The 19,422-nt window shown below is 39.4% G+C and overlaps 1 long non-coding RNA gene across 1 annotated transcript; it reads left to right on the plus strand.

Moving 5' to 3' along the window:
• Window positions 1-1,115: 1,115 nt before the first annotated feature.
• LOC117513778 lies at window positions 1,116-18,924 on the plus strand. The gene is made up of 3 exons (XR_004561713.1): window positions 1,116-1,291; window positions 8,136-8,143; window positions 18,915-18,924. It is a non-coding gene; the product is annotated as an uncharacterized LOC117513778 (long non-coding RNA).
• The last annotated feature ends 498 nt before the right edge of the window (window positions 18,925-19,422 follow it).

The following is a 19,422-nucleotide window of genomic DNA, read 5'->3' on the forward strand; positions in this document are numbered from 1 at the left end:
TCGGTCACAGACGTTGACTCCAGTTTCCTCCCATTCGTTCCTCATTTGTTTTGTTGTACATTTTCGATTTTTGAGACATATTGCTTTAAGTTTTCTGTCTTGACGCTTTGATGTCTTCCTTGGTCTACCAGTATGTTTACCTTTAACAACCTTCCCATGTTGTTTGTATTTGGTCCAGAGTTTAGACACAGCTGACTGTGAACAACCAACATCTTTTGCAACATTGCATGATGATTTATCCTCTTAAGAGTTTGATAATCCTCTCCTTTGTTTCAATTGACATCTCTCGTGTTGGAGCCATGATTCATGTCAGTCCACTTGGTGCAACAGCTCTCCAAGGTGTGATCACTCCTTTTTAGATGCAGACTAACGAGCAGATCTGATTTGATGCAGGTGTTAGTTTTGGGGATGAAAATTTACAGGGTGATTCCATAATTTATTCCTCAGAATTGAGTGAGTCCATATTTTTTTCCCTCTGCTTGGTCTAAAAAAGTAACTGTTACTGACTGCAACAATTTTTTTTCCTGATTTCTTATAGTGTTTCTTAAAGCCAAAAAGTTGCCATTTGAAATGACTTTAGTTTTGTGTCATGTCTGTGATTTGCTTTTTTTCTACAAAATTAAACAACTGAATGAACATCCTCCAAGGCCAGTGATTCCATAATTATTGCCAGGGGTTGTATATTTTGCCATCTTCAACAGCTGCCGAAGAAAAAGGATACCACCAACTACTCCACTTTCACAGTAAAGCCTTATGAATGACAATGCTTTTATTGTGAAGTGTATTCCGGAAGTGATCACATGACTATAAATAATGGTTGAAGATTTTCTTTAAATAGAAGCATCAATATTAGTTTTCAGTGTTAATATTCCTTGAAGGTAACACACTATATTAATTTGTTTCTGACTTGAGTGAGGAGGACAAAATGTCACCTTTTTATTTTACCTTTTTGTAAGTTTTGTAGAAATGCAAACGGCCGGAAGTGAGCAGGGTGGTCTGTGCTTAGTTTTTAGTTTGCTCAATAAAACAAGAGAACACATCCTGCTCCGCCTCAGCATCCTCCAGCAGGTGGAGGAGCCACGTGCACGGAGGAGACTCGCGGGAACGCTCCCTCTCTCCGAATCACCGTGCGCGCCCCCGCTCGTGGAGGTTTCAGGGAGCAGACACGGGCGGCAGTCGGGGAGACAGAAAGATGGAGGTGAGGGTCCTGTGCTTGGCCGTGCTGAGCAGCGTGCTGTGCGTGCGCCCAGCGCGCGGAAAATACGTCAAAGGCGTCGTCAACACCAAAGAGGTGAGCGCTGCATTTTTCCCTTATAGGTACGCGCACGCCCGCAGGTGTTCGCGCGCCGGACTGACTGACTGACGTGTGTCCTGCCGTGCTCCGTCAGCGCGTGCGTGTTTGGCGTTTATGTGGCTGTTCGCGTGTCACCCGGTGTGCAGGTTCCCCATGGAGTCTTGACTCACGTCCGGTGCGCGCGTGCCGTCGCGACGCTTAAATATGTGCTCACGCGGAGCTGTTACAGGTGTGTGCGTCATAAAGGCTGCTTTGTGTTTGCGTATCGCTGGTGGTCAGATGCTGTTGGTGAAGGATTCGTGACACAGTACTTTTCATTGCCTGACCACAGTGTAAATAAAAAATCCCAAATTAATTTAGTGGTCAAAGTGCTGCAAAGTCTTAATGCTGAGCTAAAACAAGGAAAAAACACACAGCTCAGGTAGAAGAGAAACTGTGAGACTGATGCTTTGATGATTTAACCCAGTCATCACTTTTACCTGGCTGGCAGGTTTCTTTAGATAAGTCCGGGGGTTGATGCGTCAACATTTCTGTTTATATATTATTTTGTTTTCTTTGCTATTTGTTTTGATATTAATTACTTTACTTATATGGTTATATTCTTAGTTTGGTATACTTTTAGTCTGTTATTTTTCTAAATGTGCATGTCGAACTGGGTTGAACCGGTTTTACCACAAACAAAGAGATTCCAGTTACAATACAAATTATATTTCCCGTTATCAGACCTCCCTTTAATGCCCACAGGGACCAGCAAGGGAAGGATTTTGCGAAATAAGGCCATGTTGTGTTTCATAAAAACTGTTTTAGTCCTTTGTTCAAGGTTCTGAACGGAAGGATCTCCTGCGAGAGAGAAGTTCTTCAGAACCCAGGCCTGTTTTTCACTGAGAATAAATAGAGAAATAGTTTGGCTTTGTACTTTGTAAGGGACAGTATTACAATAAGAACCGAGTGAAATTAACATTTCTAAGTCAGGGAATACATCTTGGAATACATCTCTGTTCATTAAGAACTATAGTACTGTATGGCAAATCTATCTGGAGTAGGCAATTCTCAAAAACTGAGTGACTGTGCAACAAGGCGAGTGAGGGAAGCCACCAAGGCACATGTGACAAATCTGAAGGCGTAATGCTTTTCTATGAGTATGGTTTGGACATTGATGTTCGAAGCATTATAGACACCTCACGTTTGCTGAATCCGACCATGAGAATGTCGTGCTTGTAATGTTTTCTGTTTTGTGCTAATCTACCTCAGTAGAAGGTAACATTTACTGACAAGGACCTTCTAATGAGTCTGTTATTGTATGTTAAAGGATTGTTTTGGTATCGGTGGAGGGGTTCCTTGGCCATGGTTGTGTTTTCTCTCTTTCTGAAAGCCTGAGAGCTCTGTGGTTTTGTAAATTTAGTTGAACAATCATACAAAGATCTGTGGTTAACATTTCAACAGAGGGGGTGAGTTCCATATCATCTAACATCACAACATCCAATAACAAGGCAAAGTTAAAGCAGCACTGTCTTTATTTCTACAGAACAGCGACTCAAAAACACTTACATTATAGCAAAGAGCTCTCACATACACTCACCAGCCACGTTATTAGGTACACCTTCTCACTACCAGGTTGGACCTTCTTTTGCCTTCTGAGCTGCCTTGAATTCTTCATGGCATAGAGTTAGCAAGGTGCTGGAAACATTCCTCAGAGATGTTGGTCCATATTGACATCATAGCATCACACAGTCGCACATTCAACCAGCCTGTCCATTTTCCTCTGACAACAAGGCATTTTTGCCCACACAACTGCCGCTCACTGGATATCTTCTCTTGTCCGGACCATTCTCTGTCTTCAGCAAGTCATCTTCATCATATCTAGATGGCTAAATGTATTGAGTTACTGACGTGATTGGTTGATTAGCTATTTAAGTTAATAAGCAATTGATCAGGTGTACCTAATAAAGTGGGCAGTGAGTGTACGTCACCCCATGTTGTTCTTTTATAGAGAATGAATTTAAAAAATAAATTAAGTGTCAGTCAAAATGCAGAATCTTCCCAAAATATATTTGTCTAATTTCTAGTAAAAAAATTTAATACGAGGTGTATTAGATAATAAACCGACCTTTTTATTTTTTCAAAAACTATATGGATTTGAATGCGATTACACCAATCATGCTTGAACCCTCGTGCGCATGCGTGAGTTTTTTCACGCGTGTCAGTGACGTCATTTCCCTGTGGGCAGGCCTTGAGTGAGATGTGGTCCCGCCCTCTCGGCTGAATTCCTTTGTTTCACACGCTGCTCGAGACGGCATGCGTTGCTTTATCAACATTTTTTCTGGACCTGTGAGGAATATCCAAGTGGACACTATTCGAGAAATTAAGCTGGTTTTCGGTGAAAAGTTTAACGGCTGATGAGAGATTATGGGGTGTTTCTGTCGGTGTAAGGACTTCCCACAGAGCGGGACGTCGTGCAGCGCTTCCAGGCGCTGTCGTCGGCCTGTTTCGAGCTTAAAACATCCTAATTTAAGGCTTAATTCACCCAGGACGTCGTGAGAGAACAGAGAAGATTCAGAAGAAGCCGGCATGAGGACTTTATGCGGACATTCCACTGTTTAAGGACATTTTTTAATGAAAGACGTGCGCAAATTCACCGAGTCGTTTCCATGACGACTCGGCGAATCTGTGTGCGCTGCGACAGGAAAAACACCTCCGTGTTGAAAACCATTTGTAAAATTCAGGCGGCTTTTGATGGCTTTCAACAAGTGAGTCACTGAGAAATTGTTTGGGCATGTTCCAACTTGCCCGTTAAGGTTTCCAACGGAGGTGTTTTTCCTGTCGTGACCCCCCGCGGTCGGGTCCGGCCCGACATGCGACTCTGCCCGCACGTTCTTTCATTACAAAATGTCCATTAACAATGGAATGTCTGAATAAACTCCTCATGCCGACTTCTTCTGAAACTTCTCTGTTCTCTGACGACTTACTGGGTCAACAGAGCCTGAAATGTGGAAGTTTTCAACTTGAAACGGCGAGACGCTGCCGCCTCGAAGCGCAGATCGCCGTCAGGCGCCGTGGGCCGTCCTTACGGCGACACTACCAGACCAAAATCTCTCATCAGCCGTTAAAATGTTTACCGAAAACCAGCTGAATTTATCAAATGGTGTCCACTCAGTTGTGCCTTACAGTTTTGAAAAAATTTTGATCAAACAAATCAGCAGTCTCTGAGCCATTCCTAAACAATGAAAAAATTGACGAGAGGGTGGGCGACTCCTCACTCAAAGACTGCCCACAGGCGAATGACATAACTGACAGGCGTGAAAAAACTCTCGCATGCCCACGAGGGTTCAAGCATGTCTGATGTAGTCACACGTGATTCAAATCCATATGGTTTTTGAAAAAATAATAAGGTCGGATACTTTTGTAATAGACCTCGTATAAGATGCAGTCACTCAAACTTTCACTAAGCTAATAAGGACTTGTTTTAGATAATATATTTATAAATCTGGTTCAGTGAAAGTCTTATTGTTTTGAACATTACCTGAGATGAAAAAGGCTTTTTGACTCATAATGATTTTAAGATGTAAAATATATTTTCTCTGCTTATTTCAGGAACATACTTCAAGAAATCTTGTAAATTTTCACTTTGTTCGATTGACAGACTTGAGTTGTTTCAATTCCAAACCATCTTGTTTTCTTGTTTAAAAATCTGCCAGTGGAAAAAGCTAAAATATTTATTGAAGCATGTTCTTGACACTAGCAGAGAAAACTCATTTTGCACTTTATTTTACCAGTATTAGGAAGTTTTATATCTTTTACAAACGACATGGCACCTTTTAAAAATTCTTTGAGTCAAAACAGATATGACTCAAAACCGAATGTCTCCAAGACTCTTTCTCTGAAGATATTTAAGATGTTTTCATTAAAAATGAGTCCTGACAGCTTCCTGGAATTTGACTTGCATAATGATTGTGGTACATTAAGTGTAGGTTAGATTATTGACTTGAAATTGGACAAATAACATTTTGCATTTTTTGCTCTGTGGACTTTGTTGTTGCTCTGGAGAAATGTGTGTTGTGTTCGCTGACATCGAGCGAGGTTACAGGAGACAACGTTGCTGTTGAGACGAAAAGCTGAAAGTTTTCTCTCACTTGCCGTGGGAGCAGGCCGCTGTGTCTCAACAGTTCTGTGGACAAGCGATGTTTATTTTTGTCACAGTAAGCAGTCATCATAAAAAATTGAGTACGTGTTACAGCTGGTCTGTAGATACAGCAGTGAACCAGAAACTGCGGCTGCAATGGAAGAGAGAAACAAACTACACTCATGCACAGGATCTACTGCGTGAAGTCACAATGTGTGAATTCCAATTATTCTGTTGACTATTTCCTCAAGATATTACATGAATAAAGTCATTTTCAACTCTGAAATGTCAGCAAGTAATAGTAAATAAATCATAATTTCCTGGACTCTACAGTGACATGAATTTAAGGATATTTAATTAAATGATAAAATCAGAGCAGTGGCAGAACAGTGGCTTAGTGGTTAACACTTGTCTCAGCAAGAAGGTCATAGGTTCGAGTCCCACCTGTGGCCTTTATGTGTGGAGTTTGCATGTTCTCCCCGTGTTTGTGTGCGTTCCCTCCGGGTGCTCCGGCTTCCTTCCACATCCAAAGACATGCAGGTTAGCTGGACTGGAAACTTTAAATTGTCTGTAGGTGTGCGTGCAGGTGTGTATGCGTTTGTTTGCCTCTGTGTGGACCTGTGGCAGACTGGTGTCCTGTCCATTGTGTACCCCGCCACACACCCTATGACTCCTGGGATAGACTCCAGCCCCCCCAAAATCAAACAAATGTTTTGACTTCAGTCATTTGAGCAGGTGTATCCTACAAAAAACAAGCAGAAGGTGTTTTACTTTTACTATCTGACTGCAGTCGTGTCCTCAGTGTTTGAATTCCAACATGTGCTGGATCACAGTGGCTAAAGAAAACAAGGTCTTCATGTATCCATCAATATTGTTTGAATGTCCTTGAACGCCCCACTGAGTCTCCAGCTGCTCCAGTCGAGCTGTTCAGTGGTCAGTGATTGTTCCGGTGGACAACCTCCCAGTGTCTGTGTGCAGAGCTGTGTGTCTGTTTCATCTTCTCTGTGAGCTGATAACTGCAGCACATTTCAGTTTAGATCCACAGTACTACAGATGACCAATAATAATAATAATAATGGTTAACATGATTTTTCTTGCATGACGTTTTTCATTGGACTTTGGGTAATTTGGGGGCGCTGAATCCGAATCTGGTGTTCCTTTGTTCCAGTCACATCATGTTTTTGAGACATGAAAGCAATTTTAAAAAAATTATATTTTTTTTCCTGAAGGTTAAACAATTTACATTACGTTTTAAGCACCCATATGTGGAACAATGTTTGCAATGGAAAGCAGCCTCTCCCTTAAGAATGCATTTCCAAAACTTTTCTGCCTGCACCCTTTTTTGGGCATTATTGACCACAGTATACAAATACTAAACAAGTGAAATATATTGGAAAAAATACATTCTGGAACATTATGCTCATCACAGGTAAGGCACCACTGAAAAGCTATCTTTTTTCTTAATTTTGTGTCTTTCTCACAAAAATAAATTTGCAGCTTTAAACTGAAAGCAGTGTTATAATGTAACAAAGTAGAAATACTTCGTTACATTACAACACTGTACTTAAATTCTACTTACTATACTTAAGTAGAATTTTACGATTTTACGACTTTTTGTCTGAGGAAATCTGTTGTTAAAATGCAGCAGAAATCCATTATGCAGCTGGTGGAAGAAGTGAAGGCTCTCCGCATCCAGAATGCCAAGAAAGACCGGCGTCTGGTGCACCTGGAGAACCGTGTTGCGGAGTTGGAACAGTACACAAGGATGAATGACGTTATTATTACAGGAATTCATATTAAACCTCGATCCTACGCACGGGCGGTGTCAGAAGACAGCGGAGGGGAGGCCAGTGAGCAGGAGGCCAGCTCAGTGGAACGACAGGTGGCTGACTTCCTGCAATCTAAAGGTATTCAAATGGACTGTAATAACATTGAAGCGTGCCACCCCCTGCCCAGGAGAGAGGATGGAGACAAGCGAGCAGTTATAATGAGGTTTGTCAACAGAAAACATAAAATGGCATTGTTAAAACAGGGACGGAAACTTAAAGGAACAAACGTATTCATCAATGAACATCTGACCAAAAGAAACGCAGACATCGCCAGGAAAGCTCGTTTCTTAAAAAAGCAGGGAAAAATTCAACAGACATGGACATCCAACTGCAAAACATTCATCAAACTGAACAGAACACCAGAACAAGCGAAGGTTATGGTAATCAGGAACATCGAGGATCTGGACAAATACGACCAATAAGGTATGAGGACACAAATACATCACAACACCATGACACAGACCAGAGGAACCTATTCATCTACTACATCATCTACATCTGGAGACAAGAAGGATATAACTCAAAGAATTGCTGATCATGGAAAAGTAGAACTGAGAACATTTAAATACACAGACCACAATGTACTGGACTTGGAGCACGATATAGACCCGGACAATAATTTCTTCTCAAATATCAATGACAGTTGTTGCTATTATACAGATGAACAGTTTAATCGGATCATTAAAACGGATAACAAATTATCAATAATCCATTTCAACAGCAGAAGTCTATATGCAAACTTTAACAACATTAAAGAATATTTAAGTCAATTTAAAAAAAATATTTAACATAATTGCTATATCAGAAACATGGATCAATGAAGATAAAGGAATAGATTTTGAACTGGATGGATATGAATTTAATTGTGTAAACAGAGAGAAGAGTGGAGGAGGAGTGGCTGTGTATGTGGATAAGAACATGGATTGTAAAATAGTAGACAATATGACAACCGTGATTGATAACTTATTAGAATGTATAACTATTGAAATATGTGAAGAAAAAAGCAAAAATGTATTAGTCACCTGTATACATATATAGAGCACCAGGATCTAGTATTGAAACATTCACTGACTGGGAAAAAATGTTCTCAAAAACTAATCAAAAAACTGTGTTCATTTGTGGTGACTTAAATATTGATCTGCTCAATCCAAATAAGCATAAAATAACAGATGAATTTATCAGTATAATGTACAGTATGAGTTTATATCCAAAAATCACCAGGCCAAGCAGAATTACATCCCATAGTGCTACCTTAATTGATAATATATTCAGCAATGATATTGAGAATAACACTGTGAGTGGATTATTAATCAATGACATTAGTGATCATCTACCAGTTTTCATCGTTTATAATAGAAACCATCGGCGGAATCAGCCAGAGGAGAAAATAAAATACAGGCGAGTGCGGACAGAGGAAAACATGAACACACTAAAGAAGGATTTACAGGAGCAAAACTGGGAAAAGGTATACAGTGAAAGTGATGTTGATAGTGCATATGGAACTTTTTTTTACAAATATTTACATCATTATATGATCAAAATTGTCCAATTAAACAAGACTACAGAAAACAAAAAAATCCAAGCTCGACCATGGATGACGAAAGGGTTACGAAATGCATGTAATAAGAAAAATACACTGTATAGAGAATTCATAAAACTAAAGACTAAAGAGGCAGAAAATAGATATAAGAAATACAAAAATAGATTAACTAATATTATACGGGTACGTAGGAAGGAATATTATAGTAACATATTATATAATAACAAAAACAATATTAAAGGAATAGGGGATATATTAAATAGCATTATCAAAAATGGTAATAAACAGAGTTACCCTCAGTATTTCATTAATAATGTCAAGAAGGAAAATAAGGATGAGGTAGTCAACGGTTTTAATAATTTTTTTGTAAATATTGGACCAAGCTTGGCAGAAAAAATTCCCAATTCCCAACCTGAGGATTGGGATAATAATCTCATAGAAAGAAATCCCTGTTCAATGTTCCTCACAGTAGTGGATGGAAAAGAAATTATAGACATTGTGAATAATTGTAAATATAAAACATCTACTGATTTAAATGAAATTGATATGGTGGTGGTAAAACAGGTCATTGAATGGATTGTAGAACCATTAACATACATCTGTAACTTATCATTTCAAACCGGTAAATTTCCCAATCAAATGAAAATAGCTAAGGTTGTGCCGCTGTATAAGACTGGGGATAGACACCACTTCACAAATTATAGACCTGTTTCTTTGCTTCCACAATTTTCCAAATTATTAGAAAAGTTATTCAATAATAGATTAGACAAATTCATAAATAAACATAAATTACTTACTGATAGTCAATATGGATTCAGAGCACATAGTTCAACATCACTTGCATTAATAGAATCAGTTGAGATTATAAACGCCATAAACCACAAATTACATTCAGTTGGAATATTTATAAACCTTAAAAAGGCTTTTGATACAATCAATCATGACATATTAATCAATAAACGTGAACAGTATGGGATTAGGGGGTTGGTGTTGCACTGGGTGAGAAGCTACTTAAGTAACAGAAAACAGTTTGTGAAGTTGGGGGAATATACATCATCATGCTTGGACGGTCCAAAACTGTTTCTAATTTATATAAATGATATTGTCAATGTTTCCAAAATATTAAAATTAGTATTATTTGCAGATGACACAAGCATTTTTTGTTCAGGGTGGGATTTGCAGGAGTTACTGAGGAGGATCAGTATAGAAATGGGAAAATTGAAAATATGGTTTGACAGAAACAAATTATCATTAAACTTAAGTAAAACAAAATACATGTTATTTGGCTATTGTAATACAGACATACAGGTTCAGTTACAAGTCGAGGGGGTAGATATTGAAAGGGTACATGAAAATAAGTTTCTGGGGGTGATAATAGATGATAAGATAAACTGGAAGACTCATATAAAACATATACAAAGTAAACTGTCAAGAAGCATTTCAGTTCTAAACAAAGCGAAACATATTCTGGACCACAACTCACTCCGCATTCTTTACTGCTCACTGGTTTTACCATATTTACAGTACTGTGCAGAGGTATGGGGTAATACTTATAAAGGTACAACACAATCACTATCAGTAATGCAGAAAAGAGCTATAAGAATTATTCATAATACTGGCTATAGAGATCATACAAATCCACTATTTTTACAATCCAAATTCTTAAAATTCAACAGACTTGGTTCATTTTCAAACAGTACAAATCGTGTATAAAGCAATAAACAATTTACTTCCAGCAAATATTAAAAATATGTTTTTTAACAGATCAGGGGATTGCAGTCTGAGGGGGAAATTTAATTTAAAGCATCAGTGGGCACGAACAACATTAAAAGGTTTCTGTATTTCTGTCTGTGGGGTGAGGATGTGGAACAGATTGGGAGTGGGGCTCAAGCAATGTCCAAGCATGAACCAGTTCAAACAGAGGTACAAAAATATGGTTTTTTCTAGGTATAGGGAGGAGGAAGGGTAATGAGGGTTAGGGTGTTTTTGTTTTTTGCTTCGGCTTGTAAATATATAGTATTTTGTATGTAAGTAGGTATGTGTAGGTGTATATTTATGTTTGTGTATATACGAGGTCTGTCAATAAAGCAACGGTCCTTTTTATTTTTTTCAAAAACTATATGGATTTCATTCATATGTTTTTACGTCAGACATGCTTGAACCCTCGTGCGCATGCGTGAGTTTTTCCACGCCTGTCGGTGACGTCATTCGCCTGTGAGCACTCCTTGTGGGAGGAGTCGTCCAGCCCCTCGTCGGAATTCCTTTGTCTGAGAAGTTGCTGAGAGACTGGTGCGTTGTTTGATCAAAATTTTTTCTAAACCTGTGAGACACATCAAAGTGGACACGGTTCGAAAAATTAAACTGGTTTTCAGTGAAAATTTTAACAGCTGATGAGAGATTTTGAGGTGATTCTGTCGCTTTAGGGACTTTTCACGGTGCGAGACGTCGCTCAGCGCTCTCAGCCGCCGTCATCAGCCTGTTCAAGCTGAAAACCTCCACATTTCAGGCTCTATTGATCCAGGACGTCGTGAGAGAACAGAGAAGTTTCAGAAGAAGTTGGTTTCAGCATTTTATCTGGATATTCCACTGTTAAAGGAGATTTTTTAAATGAAAGACGCGCGGACGGGTCCGCGCGTCGGGACGCAGCCGACGCGGTGCGGCGGCACAGGAAAAACACCTCCGTGTTGATAACCATTTGTAAAATCCAGGCGGCTTTTGATGGCTTTCAGTGGAGTGAGTATATGAGAAATTGTTTAACAGCAGGACATGTTCCAACTTGTCCTTAAGGCTTTCAACAGAGATGTTTTTCCTGTGGCGGAGCGTCCGCACGTCTTTCATTAAAAAAATCTCCTTTAACAGTGGAATATCTGGATAAAATGCTGAAACCGACTTCCTCTGAAACTTCTCTGTTCTCTCACGACGTCCTGGATCAATAGAGCCTGAAATGTGGAGGTTTTCAGCTTGAAACAGGCTGACGACGGCGGCTGAGAGCGCTGAGCGACGTCTCGCACCGTGGGAAGTCCTTAAAGCGACAGAATCACCTCAAAATCTCTCATCAGCCGTTAAAATTTTCACTGAAAACCAGCTTAATTTTTCGAACCGTGTCCACTTCGATATGTCTCACAGGTTTAGAAAAAATTTTGATCAAACAACGCGCCAGTCTCTCAGCAACTTCTCAGACAAAGGAATTCCGACGAGGGGCTGGACGACTCCTCCCACAAGGAGTGCTCACAGGCGAATGACGTCACCGACAGGCGTGGAAAAACTCACGCATGCGCACGGGGGTTCAAGCATGTCTGACGTAAAAACATATGAATGAAATCCATATAGTTTTTGAAAAAAATAAAAAGGACCGTTACTTTATTGACAGCCCTCGTGTATATATATATATATATATATATATATATATATGTGTATATATATATATATGTATATGTGTATATATATATATATATATATATATATATGTATATGTGTATATATATATATATATATATATATATGTGTATATATATATATATATATATATATATGTGTATATATATATATATATATATATATATACATACATATATATGTATATATATATATATATATATATATACATATATATGTATATATATATATATTTTGATATCGGTTTAGGTGTGTAGGAATCTATGTGTATATGTGGCAAAGGGTATCACTGGTTGTGGGGAAGAAGGGGTAGGGAAAAATAAGCTGATGCTTCACCCTTTCGGACATGTTGGGTACACAGTAGGAACTTTTTTGTTGTTGTCTTCACTGATCTATCTTGTAATTGTTGTTGTATCAAATGTTCGAAATAAACAGTTTTCATTCATTCATTCAATTTTGACGTATCTGTACTTCATTTTTTACATTTCTGTTGACTTTCACTTTTACTCCACTACATTTCCTCAGTAAAATGTATACTTTTACTATGATACATTTCCCTTAAACATCTTCGTTACTTGTTACTACATTATAAAAGTAGAAGAAATTTGATTGGGCAATGCCTGTGGTGAAAGTCAGCTGAAGTGCAGCTGTACACTGGGCAGATATTCAGTCCTCTACAGCCAGAGCGCAGCGCCTTCCACTGATTAAACTGGCTGCAGTGGCTGTGTCGAATGGAAAAAATGATCATTTCTCTACATTGATTGTGGTCGCGCTGGTTCTGATTTAGAAACAACGCGTCCACCATTTATTCATCAGCCTCTGTCAAAGCTGTTTAAAGATGCCATGACTACTGGGACTCTGTTGTTGCGGGTAAGAGTCGTCCGCCATTGAATTCACACAGTGTATTTCTTTTCATTCCTCATAACGTGCCATTTCCGTGGGACAGTGCATGAACGTTCTGTGGTGTGTCGGAGATCTTTTCCCATAGCTGTATTCTCCTGCTGCAGGAGAAAAGTTCTAAGTTTTCCTGCAGCAGGAGAACTTGAGTGAAGTTTCTCCCCCCCACTGCACAGCGCACTGCAGGCTTGAGTTTTATAGGGGAGACTGGGGCCATTTTACCCATGAAACTTATCGGTCCTTCAGAGTGGTCGTTGTTTTTGGGGGTGTTTGTCAGGAAAATGATGATTTCTCTACATTGATTACAGACCCTGCAGTGGGTCTGTAATCAGTTTTTCTGCAGCGAGGCTTTGCTTTGAACCTTGAACCAATCGAAGCAGTGATTCGCAGATCAAAGCAGTGCTTCGATCTCCTGCTTCGTTGGTTCATTGTTTTATTTTGCTTTATCTTAATTTTTCCCTGCTAAAACCCTAAAGAGCATATGTCTGTGAGTAATATTTACCTTTTTATGTTAAACCGACCTGTTATGGTCTTCTGAAACAGTTGGTAGATGTATTTTATAACTTAAAAACGGGACTGCATGTCGATGGCATTTTCACTGTGTAAGTTGGCATTAAGCTGTTCACATCTCAGCAGGTTGTGTGTGCATTTATTTTCTGTATAATAATGGCTCAGCGTTTGTTGTCGTAAAAGAGTCAATTGTATTTTTTTTATTCATATATTAATAATAATAGCAACAACAATAACAGTAATAATAACTCATAATAACTAATAATGCTACAAACCTGATGAAACAAAACACAACAGAAAAGATAAAACCAACTAACAATGAACATAAATACATATAGGAATAAATGTTTCCTGTGAACACCTAGTGACTCTTACACCTCCACTTCATCCCTGTTTTATTTAAGTTTAATGAGAGTTTGTTTCGGTCAAACCATATTTTCAATGTGTTAATTTCTTCAGTGATTTCATCCAGAACTATCTGCCAAGCTAGAAAACTGCTGCATCCTAGTAACAGCAGAATACTACTGGAATGAATTTGAATAAGGAAAGTTGTTTCTTTTCTCATCAAAATGGATGCTGCACTCACTGCAGTTTATCGTCTGGAATAGTCCCAGATTGCATTTCAGAGCTTCTAGAATTCAAACATTTTTGTGCGGGTGGTGTTGGGGGGTAATTTTGGGTTACAGCTTTTTTTGTTTTTCACGACTTTCATCCCTGAATATGTCAATCGTGAGTCACTTTTGTGCAGATTAAAGTCACTAACTGGGACTCCTGTCTTGTTGCGAGAAAGAAATGAGAATCCTCTGTTCAAATTCAAATTTATTAATTTATATACCGCCAATTCACGACAAAATCATCTCAAGGCGCTTCACAACATAAAAAACAATTAAAAATTTAAAACACAATAAAAACAACCATAAAAGAAAGACAGCAGTAAAAGAATACAAGATTAAAAACACATCATAACACTAATGAAAAAATAGAGAAAATAAATGAGTCTTTAAACGTGATTTAAAGGTCTCCACAGTGTCCGACTGCCGAATGTGTGCCGGCAGATCGTTCCACAGAGCTGTGGCACGATAGGAAAAAGCTCTGTGACCGGCAGACTTTTTATTCACCCTGGGAACACACAGAAGTCCTGCACCCTGAGAACGCAGGGCCCGAGCTGGTACATAGGGGCTTATCAAGTCAGCCAGATAGGGAGGTGCAAGTCCATGAACAATTTTATGAACTAAAATCAGTACTTTAAAATCCGATCTTGCAGAAACAGGAAGCCAATGCAGGGACGCCAAGATTGGCGTAATGTGGTCAAACTTTCTGCTCCGTGTCAAAAGTCTGGCAGCAGCATTCTGAACCAATTGAAGACCCCTGATCCTGGACTGCGGTAAGCCAGAGAATAGAGCATTACAATAGTCCAATCTAGAAGAGACAAACGCATGAATCAAAGTCTCAGCATCAGCCATAGACAGAATAGGACGAATCCTCGCTATATTTCGCAAATGGAAGAAGGCAGTCCTTGTAATGTCTCTAATGTGGAGATCAAAGGACAACGCAGGATCAAAAATTACTCCAAGGTCCCTCACTTTATCCGTATGATGTATAACACACGGACCTAAGCTAAATGCTAGCTGATCAAATTGATGCCGATATCTCGCTGGACCAAAAACCATAACTTCAGTCTTATCAGAATTTAAAAGTAGGAAGTTACTAGACATCCAACTTCTTACTGACGCAAGACAATCTTCCAAGGATTTTATGTGAGTAAGATTACCAGCAGTTATTGGCATATACAATTGAGTGTCATCAGCATAGCAATGAAAGGGAATCCCAAAACGCCGCAATATATTCCCGAGGGGTGCTGTTCTGTTCTGTTCTGTTCACACAGCTCCAAACGCTGCGCGGCTCTCTGCCAAGTCAAATTAGAACGGTAGAGTCCAGTCGGAATGAATAACTTCAAAGCGAAACGCTGTTTAAATCAAATGACACCTCTTTCCAAGCCTTGTAATACAAACTGCAATCGATCAAAACGTTGTTCCCCCCCCAAAATGAGACGTTCTGTGCTGACGTGCAGCAGCCGGCAAACATTCATGCCAAAATGTCTGAAAGGAAACTACAGATTTTATTTATGTCCAGAGATCAAGGATCCAGTGACCAATTTAAAATGTTGTTGACATAGAAAACTTGTAAAGCCTACTTTTAGTACACAGAAAATTCTCAAGAGGTATTGATAAGGGAATCGATAAGGAATCAGATTGATAAGTAGAATCGGTAATTGCATTGATATCGCTAAAATCTTATCAGTACCTGTCCCCGGGTAACAACTCAAAAAATGGTTTTATATATGTTTGTTCACACACATGCACTCAAGGTTTACATGGTGTACTTTAAAACAAAACAAAACGAAAACAACCATCAGAATAATAAAATAAAATCAAATATTAAAATAATTTTTAAAATGGTTTTTCAAAAAACCCAAATCAATATTGGATCAGATCTAATTGAAATAATCAATTCTGAATCTTAAGAATAGGAATCAATACCCAGCCCTACTTTGCAGTGTTTGGTGGTGGTGATGGTTGCATTATTATTATTATTTTATTTTACTTTTCCTTAAATTTGGCACAACTGTGTAACTACAAATGACTGTTCTGTTTTACAAGAGCCTGACTGTTGTGTTTAACAGAAAAGTGTTGTGTGGGTCTTCGAGGAAAAAGAAAGGCAGCTTTATTTACAGCTATATACATCCACCTGTTGTTCACTCATCCCCTCACCAAGACTAACTGCTCCACCAGAGGCGGATCCAGCCTTTTATAGGGGCTGAGGCCCCCTCCTGGTTTCTCCAGACAGCACACTGGATTTCTTCTTGTGTGGCTGTTTCACTCTCCACTCATTTTTGATTTTACTTTTACTCAGTACTTTTATCTAAAGTACATTTTATATGAGAAATTTACTTTTGATACTTAAGTACAGTAAATGTCAGATACTTTAAGACTTTTACTCAAGTAAAATTTTTAAAGGGAACTTTAACTTTTACCAAAGTAATTTTATGGTAAAATACTTGTACTTTCACTCAATATCATTTTGAGGTACTGAATAAAAGCATGCAAAAAATACACGAAAAGGTATCAGTGTCACTTTAAAACAAACAGTAGTGTTGCATAAATCCAAAACATATCTCAGCATAAAAGCAGTCATGTTAAGACATAATTTTTCTTTTTGGAGCTGATCTCTTATGAACTGCATAAGGCAGGTGTGCCCAAGTTTGGTCCTCGAGATCTACCTTCCTGACACTCTTGGTTGTCTCCCTGTTCCAACACACCTGAATCCAATGAAAGGCTCATTAAAAGCCTGCTAACGAGTCTTTCATTGGATTCAGGTGTGTTGGAACAGGGAGACAAGTAAGAGAAGTAAGGCAGATCTCGAGGACTGAACTTGGGCACCCCTGGCATAAGGGATATCTCTCATCGAACTCCAGTCATCTGTCATCATGTTGCAGCTCCATCGACATTGGTGATGTTCTTCCAACTCTGTGATGCTTACGCGTAGCCAGGGGTGGGCCTGGATGGGCCTGGGCCCGCCCACTTGTCAGCCAGGCCCACCCCATCCAATGAGAAGGCTGAGTCGACACTCGACAGTCACCTGTTGTTGCCTCATTGTATTCCTATGATATGGTATTGCATTAGCACTGAGCGACAATTAATAAATTTTTTCCAAAAAAACTGGTTCATCTTCTGTGATTTTTATTAATTCATTTTCAGAGTACAGTGGTCCCTCGCTATAACGTGGTTCACCTTTCACGGCCTCACAGTTTCGCGGATTTTTTATAGTGCAATTTTGCATGATTTTTTTTTTTTTTACGGCGCGTTGTGTTCTGCGTCCTTATCAGGCGGGCCAGTCGCGGCACCGGTCAGCATCACCGTGATTGCTCTCACTGCCTCCGATGCGCTTTCTTTGGGCTCAGTAAACGCAGTGGCGGGCCACTCACACTGCCTTCCTGTCTGCTGTGCGGAATTGCGCCAAATCTGGCAACAGGTCCAGAGACTACGCTCGCTGTTTTGATGAGGATGTTGACCGCAGCTGCAGAGCCACCAAGAGAGGACTTGGATTCTTTGCGGGTCCCGCATCCGTACCTCCGGAGGCAGTGAGCGAAGGGAGAGTTCTGTGTGTCTGTTTATAATCTTCTCGCACAGAAGAAAAATGAGTGTTTACACAAGAGAGAAAAATGAGAAGATGTTAATGCCTGTTTGAGAAAAGTGTATAAAGTGTGTAGTGAGGGGTTTTACAACCTTAAAACATCTACAACCCCTGGCAAAAATTATGGAATCACCAGCCTCGGAGGATGTTCATTCAGTTGTTTAATTTTGTAGAAAAAAAGCAGATCACAGACATGACACAAAACTAAAGTCATTTCAAATGGCAACTTTCTGGCTTTAAGAAACACTATAAGAAATCAGGAAAAAAAATTGTGGCAGTCAGTAACGGTTACTTTTTTAGACCAAGCAGAGGGGAAAAATATGGAATCACTCAATTCTGAGGAAAAAATTATGGAATCATGAAAAACAAAATGCTCCAACACATCACTAGTATTTTGTTGCACCACCTCTGGCTTTTATAACAGCTTGCAGTCTCTGAGGCATGGACGTAATGAGTGACAAACAGTACTCTTCATCAATCTGGCTCCAACTTTCTCTGATTGCTGTTACCAGATCAGCTTTGCAGGTTGGAGCCTTGTCATGGACCATTTTCTTCAACTTCCACCAAAGATTTTCAATTGGATTAAGATCCGGACTATTTGCAGGCCATGACATTGACCCTGTGTGTCTTTTTGCAAGGAATGTTTTCACAGTTTTTGGTCTATGGCAAGATGCATTATCATCTTGAAAAATGATTTCATCATCCCCAAACACCCTTTCAGTTGATGGGATAAGAAAAGTGTCCAAAATATCAATGTAAACTTGTGCAGTTATTGATGATGTAATAAATGAATTTGAATCATCCGAGTGCCTTTACCTGACATGCAGCCCCATATCATCAATGACTGTGGAAATTTACATGTTCTCTTCAGGCAGTCATCTTTATAAATCTCATTGGAACGGCACCAAACAAAAGTTCCAGCATCATCACCTTGCCCAATGCAGATTCGAGATTCATCACTGAATATGACTTTCATCCAGTCATCCACAGTCCACGATTGCTTTTCCTTAGCCCATTGTAACCTTGTTTTTTTCTGTTTAGGTGTTAATGATGGCTTTTGTTTAGCTTTTCTGTATGTAAATCCCATTTCCTTTAGTCGGTTTCTTACAGTTCGGTCACAGACGTTGACTCCAGTTTCCTCCCATTCGTCCCTCATTTGTTTTGTTGTGCATTTTCGATTTTTGAGGCATATTGCTTTAAGTTTTCTGTCTTGACTCTTTGATGTCTTCCTTGTTCTACCAGTATGTTTGCCTTTAACAACCTTCCTATGTTGTCTGTATTTGGTCCAGAGTTTAGACACAGCTGACTGTGAACAACCAACATCTTTTGCAACATTGCATGATGATTTATCCTCTTTTTGTTGTGTGGGCCGCTGAAGAGGAGGTACTGCTGGCCCACCACCACCAGATGGCGCCCTGCTTGGAGTGCGGGCTTCAAGCACGAGAGGGCGCCGGAGCCACTGGGAGTGACAGCTGTCACTCATCATCAGCACCAGCTGTCACTCATTCAACTCATCACCATCACCATAAAAGCCGGACTGCAACTCCACCTCCCTGCCGAGAAATCAACTACCATTCAGGTAATTCTCTGCTGTATCGATAACAAATAATAGTCTGATCTCATTTGCAGCCATTTTCCTGTG

The sequence above is a fragment of the Thalassophryne amazonica genome, chromosome 7, assembly GCF_902500255.1.
Source record: "Thalassophryne amazonica chromosome 7, fThaAma1.1, whole genome shotgun sequence".
Classification (NCBI taxonomy): domain Eukaryota; kingdom Metazoa; phylum Chordata; class Actinopteri; order Batrachoidiformes; family Batrachoididae; genus Thalassophryne; species Thalassophryne amazonica.